Genomic DNA, 14377 nt, shown 5'->3' with positions numbered 1-14377 from the left:
ACATCAGTACTAGTGGCAGAAAGTGGGGGTTACCATGACAAAAAGGGGTACTTTTCTACACTGCCTATACATCAAATATTTCTTTATGTGATCCCTATTTGTTCTTTCACTATAAAACTCAGTCCACACTAGACGACGAGAAGCTTCACATTGAGTAGGCCCTCCCAACACAGAATTACGCAATTCCTCTTGTCTCCTATCAAATGAGACCCCTAAGCTCCTATCCACTAGCCTCTTGGAAGCCACACACACTCAGCTCTTATACCTCTTTAAGTGAATCACTTAAAATGAAGTGACCACCCTTTTCAGATCTGCAATCTCGATGTGTTCTTCTACTTCCAAACCTTGAGTTACCAAAGGTAGACTAAGGCCATTTGTCAAAGCACTCTGATCAGCATAAAAAACGTCACATTCTCATACTTTCTCAAATCCACTAAGGTTACCCGATGAATCCATGTCACCAAGGACGCTGTGTTCCAGTCGTCTATTTTCTTTTTAGAAATGCTTGTTTTCAGTCCTGTGGGTTTTGTGGAAATTATCCAAGATCATGATTACCAGAATTTGCCAGGTTATTGAATAAATGGTACAAAAATGGAAAATGGTTTTCTTGGTGACATGGAGATATTGAGTAACTTTGTATTCAGATCTCTCACATTCAGTCATAGATCAGTCTTGACATCCTGGTCCTGTAAGAGACCTGGCCAAGTGCTTTTTTTCAAGCCACTGCTTGACCTCTTAGTAACAGACGAGCATAAATTACCACATTCTGTCAGACCACACAAACAGGGAGGTTTTATAACTATCATCTACAGGGACTACCTCTCATTCAAGCGTCTAAATCCCCAGAATTCTGACCCCTCTGTAGGTTCTTACCATTGATCTCGACTACACACACACAATCCCCTCCATCCCATTAGACTTCAATTTTGTACCGCTCTCCTGAGAGAATTTTTTTTTCATAGACTACATGACAAATCCACTTCTTTCAGCTTGAGACCAACTTTCCCCCTGACCCAACTCAGCAATCTGGCCACTCAAAACAAGGCCTCAATAATTCACCTTGTGATTTCGAAAGCTAAATGTGCCAAAAGATCAGTTCCTACCAATATGAAGTGGTCTACTGACTTCCTAATGCTGTGCAAAATCTGACTTTATAAATCCTCTGCTGCAGAAAAATGCCCTGTTACTCACTGGTAATCTTCATTACTTTGAGTTCTGGTCCTCCCGTTCCATTCCTTACAAGTGAGCAGCTGGTCTGCTCTACAGACACCTTTTGCCATAGCAAATTAAATACTATCCCCAATATGGTGCAGCTGACACTGTCCAGCATGTATAAAGGGGTAAGTACGACATCACAACATCCTGAGAATACCAAAGACACTCAAGACAAAAAAAACTTAAACAATCACTTGAATAAAAAACAAAAACCGGGAGGGGGAGGGAGGGACGGGCCCAGGAATGGAACGGGAAGACCAGAACTTGGAGTAATGAAGATTACCGGTGAGTAACCGGGCATTTTACCTCCTAGTCCATATTCCCATCCCATTCCATTCCTTACAAGTGAGCCCATACCCAAACCAAATGGTGATTAAAAACACAAAGATCAGAAGGATGCAGCAGAACCAATAGGTCAAATGTAATCAAAACAAAAACAGTACAGATCACAAATTCTGTACAGCCATCAAAACATGAGAGCCAAAAGCAGCAGACGCCACCATCTCCAACTGAAGTCGGTAGTGGGAGACAAAAGTATGGGCAGAGGCCCAAGTAGCAGCATTACAATAACCACGCAAGGTGGCACCCTTAAACATGGCCAGAGAGGAGGAAACCCCAGGAGTGGACTGCCCCTGGACAGAAGAAGGAAAAGAACAGTGCGCAGTCTCGTTGGACAGGACCACTGTACACTTAAACCAATGTGTCAGAGTGGACAGAGAAGGCTTCAGACCCATCCCAGACGTTCCATAGGTAAGAAAAAGAAAATTCACCTTCTTAAACTAACAGGTACGTTTCAGATAGATGCAAAGAGCCCGCTACTCATTCAGGGAATGCAGAACCTCCTCCTCAGTGGAGGCAGGATCAGGAAAGAACAAAGGAAGAACAATATCCTCCTGACAGTGGAGAGCAGACAAAACCTTGGGCATAAAAACAGACTAGGCCGCAAGATCACCTTGTCTGAACAAAAACGCAATTCAGGGGGAGAACAGACCCAATCTCACCAACTCTCCTACCCGAAGAAATGGCCACCAAAAACAAACCTCAGCCAAAAGGAACTTAAAGTCGACAGAAAGCAAGGGCTCAAACGGGGGACCAGTCAACGCCTGAAGCACCAAAGAAAGATCCTAAGTGGACCCCGGAGAGCAGGAGACAGGCCACTGAAGCAAAAAAATCTGCAAAAGGCGAGACCCAAAGGAGAGACAGAGGCCACCGCAGAACCCCGGAAGGCAAGAATAGTGGCCCGTTGGGGACGAAGAGTGGAGACAGCGAAACCCAACACAAAACAATCCCTCAAAAAATCCAAGGCCCAGACAGGATCACAGGAAGAAGACAAACCCTGCTCACTATACCACTACACAATGCTGCACGTAAGACTTCAGGGTCGAAGGCCTACTCGACAACTGAATATTCTAAGCCAACTCCAGCGACCATCCCTGACCCAACAAATTCAACCTCTGAAGTGCCAAACCCCCAGCTGGAGGCAAAGAAGAGAGGTCCCGCTGAGAAGGGGTGCAAGTAGAGGATATGGGGACAGTGGAAACCGCCACTGGGGACGTATCGCCAAACCCTGAAGGTCAGGAAACCAGGGCCTCTGAGACCATTCCGGGACCACGAGAAGCGGCTCTGCCCGATCCAACCGGACCAACCTGAGGACTTGAGGAATAAAGGGAAAAGGAGGGAATGCGAACAGGAGCCCCAAGGACCATGGGATGGAAAACGCATCAATCACCCAGGCCAACGTGGAGGGGATCAGGCTGCAGAACAGCGGAAGAAGGGCTGCCTCCTCCGAGGCAAAGAGATCCAGCCAAGGAAGTCCGAACACGGAAACAATCTGCTGAAAAAGAGGAGGAGACAGGCACATAGCTACAGACGAGGGAAACTCCCTTCTCAAAGATTCCTCAGACCCATTCTCCCTCCCTGGAAGATAACTGCAGAAAGAGAAGGGAGATTCCGCTCTGCCCAGAGCCGATCTTCCAGGAAATGAGAAACAGAGACCAGTCCATCCCCCCTTGCCACGAACCACCTGATTGACAAAGGGCCTGCCCAACCGTCATTAGCTCCCGCCAATTCGAGGACTGAAGTTACTCTGAACGGGACCATCGGCTCCAGGCCTTCGACTCCCCAGAATGATCCCCCCACCCAGTGGCACTGGCATCGGTGGACAGTACAACCAAGAAAGGAGGGGGAAGAAGGTTGAAACCCCTAGAGAGACTGAGAGGGGACAGTCCCCACTGGAGGGAGTCCCTGATGTCCTGAGATACAGGAATGAGAGCCTTGTAGTCTTCTGAATCAGGATCCCAGTGATGCAGAAGGTGATGCAAAATGGGATACAAATGGGGACAGGACCAGGGGAGGACATGCAAAGTGCAGGCCATCACCCCCTGACTTCTGAGCCAGAGTCGGGCCGACGACTAGCAGAGCACCCAGGAGAGATGCTGGAAAAGAGTCAATTGATGTTCCGGAGACGGGAACACCATCCCTAGATCTATCCGGAAGAGGGTCCCAAAAAACCTCAAAGACTGGGAGGGCTGAAGGGAGGACATCTGATGATTGATGAGGAAACCAAAGGAACCCAGCAGATGACAGACCTGATGAACATCCTCCGTAGCCTGAGAAAATGAAGAAACAATCAAGCAGTCATCAAGGTAGGGGTATACCTGAATACCACAGGAATGGAGGATACCCACTTGGAGGTTCAAGAGCATTGTAAAAACCTTGGGTGCTGATGAAAGGCCGAAAGGAAGGAAATGGAAGGGCCGGAAGCCCACAGCAAACCACGGAAACTGCTGATTCTCTGGATGGGCTGGAACATGCAGGTAAGCGTCCATTAAGTCGAGGGAGGCGAGGAATGACCCTTGGTGCACCAGCTGAAGAACTGAATGTAAAGTTACTATCATGAAGCGGCGATGTGGAATGTGCAGATTCACACCCTTCAAATCCAACACAGGCCGGAGGTTGGTGATATCTTTCTTTGAAACCAGAAAGAGAATACAATAGTACCCCTGTCTCTTTTCCAGGGGTGGAACCTCGATGACAGCCTGTTTTGCCTAGAGAAACTGAACACCCTCCAGCAAGGTGGCTTTCCACACAGGTTCTAATGGCAAAGTAGTCTCCTTGAAAACCCGAGCTGGCCGAAACAAGAACTCGATCCAGAAACCACCATCTGAGCCGCCCAAGCTTCGGAAAGACCCTGCCAGTAGTGAGAAAAGAAGCGAAGGCGACCCCAACAGGGAAAGGCGGACAGTCATTGCTTCGGAACAGCAGTGGAGGAGGCAGCCGGGGACAGAGACCAGGACTTGTCGCTTCCAGAGGCCCCCAGCCACGACCCATGCCTCAAAAGGGCTGATGAGCACCTCTAGACTGAGGAAAGGCAAAAGCACAGCGATAACCAAAACCCTGAGAGAGAGAGGTCGAAAAGCAGCCACCAGCTTCCAGATCTCAGCCGACTCTTTAACCATATCCAGCTGCGAGCCAAACACCTTGGCACCACCAAAAGGCAACTTCAGAAGGATTGATTTCTGTGAGGACTCTGCCTTCCAAATACTCATCCACCCGCAATGGAAGTCCAAGAAGCGGTATCATCTGCTCATAAATTATCAAAGGAGATGTCCAAAAAATAGTGAACCTGGAGCTCCATTAGGGCCTACAGGGAGGAGGTATCCCCACCCTCACTCAATTGAAGAGCCAGGGCCTGGAAGTCCTTCAAAAAGGACTGGACCATATAATTTGTATAGGCAGTCGTCCAAACCGAAAAATTGGAGGCTGCGTAAGACTGCTTAACAGCCCCTTCAGCCTTCTTTTTTTTTTAAACAGATTTTATTGATCTTTTCTCTTGCAACAACTTTTTAAGTACAGTAAATAAGTTTATTTCACTTGATATTAGCTTCTCCGCATTCTTTTCATTTGTTACATAGGTAATCAATCGCTCAAGTGACCCTAAAGCTACAGCATTTGTTAACTCCCTCCCACTGTTCCCCTGAGTCATCCTGTCAGTAGCTCTCATGTGCGCTGCTGGGTCCATGTGTGTTATCAGCCTTCCAGCTGTGTGTGCAGGGCAGGGTGAAGCGATCTTAGTGAAATAGTCACTAGTGTCATGATGGTTGGCAATTGTGAGTATGTTGTCTGTTATTGATGTGTTGATGTCAGGAGAGTTCCCTTTATGCGGCTTCCCCTTCATCCTCCGAGGGCCCTAGTTCCGGGTATTCTAGGTCGTGTGTTAGGGTCTCCCAGGCTCTAGCTAGCTCTGTTTCATAGCCCTCTCTTAGCTCCGCGCAAAAGCCCCTTCAGCCTTCCTATTAAGTGGGTTGGAAGGAAGGGCTGGCTTTAACCCAGATGTAATAGTGACTGTGGGTGAGTGTCTGAAAAGTTTCAGTGCTCTGTCCATCATCCCCTTGTGGTTTCTTTGTCCACCATTAGTTGGCAGGGTGTGCCAGACGTGGGTCCCTTGCTCACTTTGCCACTGGATTCAAGCTAGCCTGGCTGATGAGGGGTGTTACGCCAAAACTGGTCCCAGGATGTTTGTTTCCAGTCCAGGGAAGACCCGGCCAGCCAGTTCAGGCTGGACTGTTCTCATGAGGAACAGGGTCAAGACTGATTTGCATATAGCTAGGTCTGAATTGGGGTGGTGAAGTGAGCTCAGGAACGATGATGGATTTAACCCAGATCTAATAATGATTCGGGATGAGTGTCTGAAAAGTTTCAGCTCCTGGTCCATCATCTCCTTGTGTTTGCACAGAAGGAACGCCGTCATCAGAAAGTTCCATGTTCTGTGAAGACAGACCAGCCCTTAAAGGATCCACTTTCACAGACTTATGGAATTCTTCAAGAAACCCCTCTAAGTTGTAACGTTTCCCCAAAAAGCGAGGAAAGGCAGTCAACATAACACCACTCATGTGCAAGAACCTTGCGTGCAGCAGAATGGAGCGGAAAGGAGTCTGGTCAGGCTGGTGGTACTGGGTGAAAAAATCCAACTCATTCACCAAAGGAGCACAAAACCCCAGATTGCCCCTAACATGAGCAAACAAGTTGGAGAGCTCAGCTCAAAATGACCCTTCTGCTCTTCTCATCCTTTGGATCTTCCAAATCAGCAACCGGTTGAAGCCAAGGCATAGCAGGAGGACCATCAGCCTTCACTGCCTAATTGGTTAAAACACGGAGGGCATCTAAAGTAGGAACACTCTAGGAGCAACCAGCAGCAGACATCATGCAAACACAAATGATAGTCACTTGCTGCAACAGACCTGAAATCTCATGGTTCGACCTCTTGCATGAGGGGCCAGCCAGCAGAAGGTGACCAGTGTAGTAATAAAAGGGCCCAGAAGGGTGGGGCCCGCATGAGGAAGGAAGCCGAAGAAGAAACTGGAACAGGCACGGTTCGCGATGCCACCCACCAACATAAACTTATGCTCGCTATAGCAGGGCAAAAAGTTATGATAATATGTCAAGGCAGCACGGCTGCTAAAGCAAGCCTTGACCCTAAATCAATCAACAAAAGCATCATGCCTGCTAATGCAAGCCACAACACCATAAACTGAAAAACAAAAGCAGTGCAGCTGCAAATGCAAGCCACACCCGTAGAAGTGAGAATAAAGCCAGCGTGGGCGCTAATGCAAGCCACGCTCGCAGAACAAACGAGAACAAAGTCAGCATGGCTGCTAATTCAAGCCACACCATTTGATTAAAGAATAAAGGCAGCGCAGCTTAGCAAGCTGCGGCGTACCATAAAAAACAAAAATACACTTAACTGATGCTGGGTAAATTGCACTGCAGCGCAGAAAAAAACAAACAGTATGTTATGTCGTACTTTCCCCTTTATGTTATGTTATGTTATTCGGATTTGTATAGCGGACAGCTGCCCCAGCAAAGGGGCTTCCCGGCGCTGCCAGCATCAGAATAACAAACCAGACACCAGGGCAGAAAACGCTGAAAGAAAGGGGGGTAGTAACCAGAGCCTAACAAGAGGGGAAGAGGAAGGACCGGCCACCGGCGCGGAGACGTTTCACTCAAGGGACAGTGACCAAGTGCTGCCCCCGAGAACACAACTGGCGGGAGGGAGCATAAGGAATGAGAAGATTAGCCAATAGGCTGGGCGTGGCCAGCTTCAGGATCTTAAAAGAGAGACACAATGTCTAAAACTGAATACGTGCAGCCATGGGGAGCCAATGGAGTTTCCTGATAGCATCAGCTGTGGGGCAGGTCCGTGGTAGTCCCAACAAGGCCCTGGCAACAGCGTTTTGAACATGTTGCATCAGAGTTATTTCAGCCTGCTTAGCCCCTAAAAGAATGGAGCTGACATAATCTAGTCGGGATAGAATAGCTGACTGGACAATCAGCTGGCGTGTCGGAGGATCAAAAAACTTCAAAAGGGGCTTAAGGCCATGCAAAAGGCAAAAGCAGGTGCCGGCAACTTTTTTGTGTGGTCTTGGAAGCTGAGGGAGGAATCCATCCATACCCCCAGGTTTTTAACCACTGCCTTGGGTTTAGGGGCAGTGCCCAGAACACTTGGCCACCAATGCTCAGTCCAGGCGCTCGAGTTCTTCCCTACTAACAGAACCTCAGTTTTGCTGGCATTCAACTGCAGGCAGTTGGTGGTCATCCATTCCGCAATGGCAGCCAGACCATGCATGCCACACAGTGCAGGCGGCGCCATATTGAGGAAGTCTTTTCATTTGCTGTGGTAAAAGGTTTATATAGAGCAGACAAGCTACTCCCTGCTAAGGAATGGACCGGAAGGCGCACAAGGAGGTAATAAGGGCTCCTGTCTGGACTTACAAACCATGAACAAGAACATGACCTAGAGTTATTCCACCATCTATCCCAGTTAGCCACTCTAACATGGACCCTAATTATTTAGTCATCCAGTATCCTAACTCTTAGTAAGATTCTAAATATAACTCTCTAATTATTGCTGGGCTCATATCAAGTCAGCTCCATGGTTCAGAAATTATACACGTCTTAGCAGAAAAGCTGTTCATGCAGCGGAGATTGTCTTGTGTTGTGGTGCGTGGCAGACACAACCGTGTCATCTTCTGTCACAGCTCGTGGCTGCCTCACGCTTACGAGGGTTGTATTGTTTCAAAATGTGGTGGAAGGTTGGGAGGTAGAAGAGAATGTTGTTGAAGTATTTATGTTATGACTTCTGAACCTGCTAGATGTGTCTGTTCTTAATAAATCACGTCTCCGATCTACATCTCCTCAGTACTCTTATTTCCTGTACCAGAGTGTTTCTGACACTGGCGACGAGCGCAAACTTATCCACCGCCTTTTCTACATTTACTGGATTACAGTAGATTTCGTGAGGATCTTCAAAAAATGTTTCTTGTCCTCGGATTGCACTTGCCATTCCGGCAATTTTAAAATCAATTGCACTGGACCGTGTACATCTTTTCAACGTTCCGGTGAGCTAGTTTAATTTTTCTCCATTTTCCCGGATTGTTTTTTGCTTCGTGTGACTGAGGCAGTTTGTTGGAGCATTTTTCAAGTTCAGCCTCACTCTACTCACCGCGAGTCTACACCCTGGCAACAGCATCCGCTTCAAATCCTCGGCAACCTTATTGATAAATTATTGGGACTTTTCCCTAGTGTCTTCAGTGTGAAGTTAGGGACATACCAAGGGTTTGAACACATCATCAAACTACACAACAACGCTGTACCTGTACGCCACAAAGTGAGAAATGTTCCTCTTACAGGAACAAGTTAAAAGACATGCTTAAGGATCTGTGCCAAAAGGACATTATAGTGCCCATTGAGTCTTCCCCATGGGTTTCTCACATTGTTATTTAAATTACATTTTCAGGTGAGTTTAGGTTATGTGTGGACTTTCGCAGTTTGAACAATGCCATCTGGATAGATGCTCATCCCTTACCCAATCTTCATGAGATGGTTTCAACCTTGCAGGTCTTTTCATGCATCAATTTAGCTAGCGCGTACTACCAGGTTGTCCTTGCTGTGTAATCGAGGAACTTAACTGCTTTTATTACCACTGAAGGTCTTTTTAGGTACCGCCGTATGGCTTTTGGGCTTGCCAGTGCTGCCTCAGTGTTCCAAAGGCTAATGAGAGATACTTTGGAGAGCTTATCTGGTGCCATTGCCTTTCAAGACGCTATACTGGTTTATGGGAAGAATAATGAGGAGCATGATTTGAACTTAGAAAAAGTACTTACTGCTTTGTCCGAAAAGGGGCTTAGCCTTCGCCTTGATAAATGCAAAATCAAGGCAAGGGAAGTAGAATATTTAGGACATCTAATTAGTGGAATGGGCATCAGACCAAAACTTAGTCCTATTGAAAGCATTTTAAAAGCTCCTGTTCCCAGGGAGCAGTTGGTGGCCTTTCTTGGGTTGATTGAGTTCTATGCTAAGTTTATACCTAACTTTGCTTCCAAAGTTGACCCTTTCAGATCCCTCCTCAAGAAAAACACAAATTTTCTTTGGACCAACGTCATGTCTAAAGCTTTTGAGAATTTAAAGGAATTCCTTGTGAAGGCTCCATGCTTAAAGCCTTTTGTGTGTGGGAAGAAATGTATCATAATGGTGGACGCTAGCAACACTGGTTTAGGTGGTGTCCTTTCACAAAGAGAGAATGGGAAACAGTGGATTGTAGCTTATGCTTTCAAGGCGTTAAGAGATGCAGAAAAACACTACTCTGTTATCGAAAAAGGAACTGTTAGCTGTGTTTGGGGGGGGGGCAGAACATTTCAGGTCATTCTTATGGGGCACAAAATTCACCATTAAAACTGACGATACGCCACTTGTTTTCTTTGATGGACCCAGACGGGGAGCGAACAATGTCTGCATGTCTCGCACGTCTTGCTTCCAGGTTGCAATATTTACAATACCAGATTGAATATGTACAAGGAAAGGCAAACATACACGCTGATTGCATGTCTAGATTACCCTTTCCCATTGGTTGTTCCATGAGGAAGAGTGCGAAGTAGCCTTCACTGCTTGTGATATCAATTTTGTATATGGTGAACAATCTACTCTACGTGAGAAAGTTTGGCTTCTAGAAATGGAGAAAGATATGGAATTGAATAATGTCAAAACTATATTTTACAAGGTTGGCCTAAACAGAGGAAATTGTTGGGCAATATGATGAGCTATGTTAAGGTACATGATGAGCTGGCCATTGATAATGGTTTGGTCATGAGAGGTGACAGTTATTCCTCCTCATTCCTTGACTTGAGAAATACTATTATTGAAATTGCCCATGAGGGGCATTTAGGGATTTCTTTTACTAAGAGACGCATCAGAGTTCTTATGGTGGCTCGGCATTGATGTGAGTATTGAACAGTTTGTGCGTCTGTGCGCAGAGTGTTCAGTTGGTGACAAGTCGGCTGTTGTTTTATGCCCTGAACCACACCCAATTGATTTTCCTTCTTGTCCTTGGCAGAAACTTGGGTTGGATATTATTGGTCCATTTAGTGTTTTACCCAGGCATGAGGCTTTTGGGATTGTTCTCATTTATTACTACTCCAAATGGCCGTAAGTGAAGATGGTTAAAGAAGTTACTTCTCAAAATGTTATTGAGTTTCTAGATGACATTTATTGTGTAGGGAGGGTATCCCTCAAGAGATTGTCACCGACAATGGGCCCCACATTTTTAGTAAAGAAATGGAGAGTTTTTTGGAAAAATGTGGAATTACTCATAGGAAAATTGTTGTTTTCCATCCCGTGGCCAATGGTCAGGTTGAACGTTTCATCCGTGTTGTGAAAGAGGCTATTCAACTCTCAATTAAGGGGAGGTTTGAATTGGCGCAATGCCCTGCAATCCATGTTAGTCCTTTCAAACTTTTGAGAGGAGGCAAGCCCAGTACTAAACTTATTCCCTGGTGGGTGAAGAAGAATCTTGGTGACAGCAATGATTTTTCAAAAGTGGATTACAAAATAGTTCGAGAGAGTCGAAGCATACAAACAAAAAATAAAACAAGCCATGGAAAAGAAATTGGGTTCTGTAAGCAAATGTGGTATTGCTATTAGTGATTTGGTGCGCATAAAGAAAAGAGAAGGGGTTGCCAAAGGTCTCCCTGTTTGGTCAGTTCCCAAAAGAGTTAATCAAGTTTTCAAGAATGCTGTCAGAATTGAGGGTGGAAGTGTATGGAATTTGAATAGATTTTACCTTTTCAAAGGCATGATGAACCAACAAGATGATTCTGACAGCAATGTGTTTTTAGATGTTGGGCAAACCAATGACTTTGGGAACCATATTTCATATCCTAGCGATTATAAAAATTCTTCCAAAGGGGCTTCCCGGCGCTGCCAGCATCAGAATAACAAACCAGACACCAGGGCAGAAAACGCTGAAAGAAAGGGGGGTAGTAACCAGAGCCTAACAAGAGGGGAAGAGGAAGGTTTTAATGGCTTTCCTAAATTCTAACAAGCTTTCCATACTGCGAATCTGAACAGGTAGGGAATTCCACAGTCTGGCCGCCAGATAGCGGAAGGACCGGCCACCGGCGCGGAGACGTTTCACTCAAGGGACAGTGACCAAGTGCTGCCCCCGAGAACACAACTGGCGGGAGGGAGCATAAGGAATGAGAAGATTAGCCAATAGGCTGGGCGTGGCCAGCTTCAGGATCTTAAAAGAGAGACACAATGTCTAAAATTGAATACGTGCAGCCATGGGGAGCCAATGGAGTTTCCTGATAGCATCAGCTGTGGGGCAGGTCCGTGGTAGTCCCAACAAGGCCCTGGCAAAAGGGTTTTGAACATGTTGCATCAGAGTTATTTCAGCCTGCTTAGCCCCTAATAGAATGGAGCTGACATAATCTAGTCGGGATAGAATAGCTGACTGGACAATCAGCTGGCGTGTCGGAGGATCAAAAAACTTCAAAAGGGGCTTAAGGCCATGCAAAAGGAAAAAGCAGGTGCCGGCAACTTTTTTGTGTGGTCTTGGAAGCTGAGGCAGGAATCCATCCATACCCCCAGGTTTTTAACCACTGCCTTGGGTGTAGGGGCAGTGCCCAGAACACTTGGCCACCAATGCTCAGTCCAGGCGCTCGAGTTCTTCCCTACTAACAGAACCTCAGTTTTGCTGGCATTCAACTGCAGGCAGTTGGTGGTCATCCATTCCGCAATGGCAGCCAGACCATGCATGCCACACAGTGCAGGCGGCGCCATATTGAGGAAGTCTTTTCATTTGCTGTGGTAAAAGGTTTATATAGAGCAGACAAGCTACTCCCTGCTAAGGAATGGACCGGAAGGCGCACAAGGAATTAATAAGGGCTCCTGTCTGGACTTACAAACCATGAACAAGAACATGACCTACAGTTATTCCACCATCTATCCCAGTTAGCCACTCTAACATGGACCCTGATTATTTAGTCATCCAGTATCCTAACTCTTAGTAAGATTCTAAATATAACTCTCTAATTATTGCTGGGCTCATATCAAGTCAGCTCCATGGTTCAGAAATTATACACGTCTTAGCAGAAAAGCTGTTCATGCAGCGGAGATTGTCTTGTGTTGTGGTGCGTGGCAGACACAACCGTGTCATCTTCTGTCACAGCTCGTGGCTGCCTCACGCTTACGAGGGTTGTATTGTTTTATAATGTGGTGAAAGATTGGGAGGTGGAAGAGAATGTTGTTGAAGTATTCATGTTAGGACTTCTGTTCTGAACCTTCTAGACGTGTCTGTTCTTAATAAACCAAGTCCCCGATCTACATCTCCTCTGTACTCTTATTTCCTGTACCGGAGGGTTTCTTACAGAGATGACATGGAGAAAATCCCCATCAAACTGTAAAATTTCCATATATGAGGTGAGGGAAAATTCTACAACAAGGTCAACCTAAATTAACCCAAAGCATTATTTAACATTCTGCATTATCAGTTCTATGAAACTCTCCCTTCTGCCATTAAGGAAAAAGGTAGCTAATCTCTTTAATATAATTGTACAAGAATAGAATTGACCGAGTTCGTCCTGTCCCCAACACTGAACTGTTGACTATTTCCAGAAAAACTCCTCAAGTATCATGGACAAGATTCTTTCCCATATCGGACATGGATGAATGGGTTGCTACAATAAACCCTTAACCCTCACATTACTCATCTCCATCCGATAACTTTCTTATTACTCTACGGACTTGCTGAACCTCTCACCACAGTTTGGCATGATATGATAAATTCTCTCTCTGGTCTGCCTCTTTCACATAATCCAAATAGGACATGTGCCCTCTTCTCAAAAAACCCGTATTCTGACCCTGATCACCTGAAAAACTACATGACCATCCCTGGCCTCTCACCAAGATTATTGAGCAATGTGTAGTAATAGAAAAATGTATGTAGGGGCACCATATTACCTGGACAGTCAGTCCGGTATCAGACCAGTAAATAGCATGAAAACATCTATGCTCAAAATTGTGATTGACAGTTAAAAGCTCTTGATCTCATATCTTTCCTTCTTGGCCTCCTTGAAATATATGTAACCTTCAGCACTATTAACCAGTACATCCTCCTTCACAATCAAAGTAGTGCTCTGCAGTACACTGAGAGAGCACTGCTATTTCTTTTTCTGATATGGTTTGTCAATCTTATCTCTTCATTCCTAGAGTTGAAGATTCACTTTTAGCGTGTTCTGTAGAGATCACTGCTACCCTGACCTGGGGTATTTGAAGCACCCCCTTCAAAAACGATTACAGTAAAGAACACACTTTGTTGGTCTTTGTGAGCATGCAATAAGATACTTCGTTCTATCTCATATGTCTGAACCCACTCTCCCAATTCTGGACTAGAAGCACACCTACACAAAGGTCCGTATTCGTGCAATTATTAAATGTTTACCTTGGACCCTGTGGTTTGAGTTGTCCATTATCTGTATTGAAGCTCCTGTATGAGGTTAAGTGGTCCACAATTTCCCTTGCGCCGTATATCTTTAGATCTGTGTTTTTCCACTACCAGGTTGAGTCAGTTTTTTTATTTTTTATTTTTTAAGAACCTTTATTTCAATTAGCATGAAATTACAAACACGGGCCTACAACCAGTGTGGCCGGCCGCTAATGAAATCGAGCAGAGATTAAGTAAGAAGTATCACATCAATCCGGCACTTAAAAACAAAGCCACATCCAGGATACAGCAGAGAATCAAGATAATACGTGATACCAAGGATTCGAAACGGTTCATTTTTAAATAACCAAAAGTTAAACGAAAATCGACATCGCATTGTCATTC

General features: G+C 45.6%; 1 protein-coding gene across 2 annotated transcripts in view; it reads left to right on the top strand.

The window, feature by feature from the left end:
- The window catches only part of WDR12 (WD repeat domain 12), a 289880-nt gene that overhangs the window by 253324 nt on the left and 22179 nt on the right, over positions 1 to 14377 (top strand). The window lies entirely within an intron of this gene.

Source organism: Lissotriton helveticus, chromosome 3_1 (assembly GCF_964261635.1).
Source record: "Lissotriton helveticus chromosome 3_1, aLisHel1.1, whole genome shotgun sequence".
Taxonomy (NCBI): Eukaryota; Metazoa; Chordata; class Amphibia; order Caudata; family Salamandridae; genus Lissotriton; species Lissotriton helveticus.
This window is presented reverse-complemented; position numbering and strand designations above follow the sequence as displayed.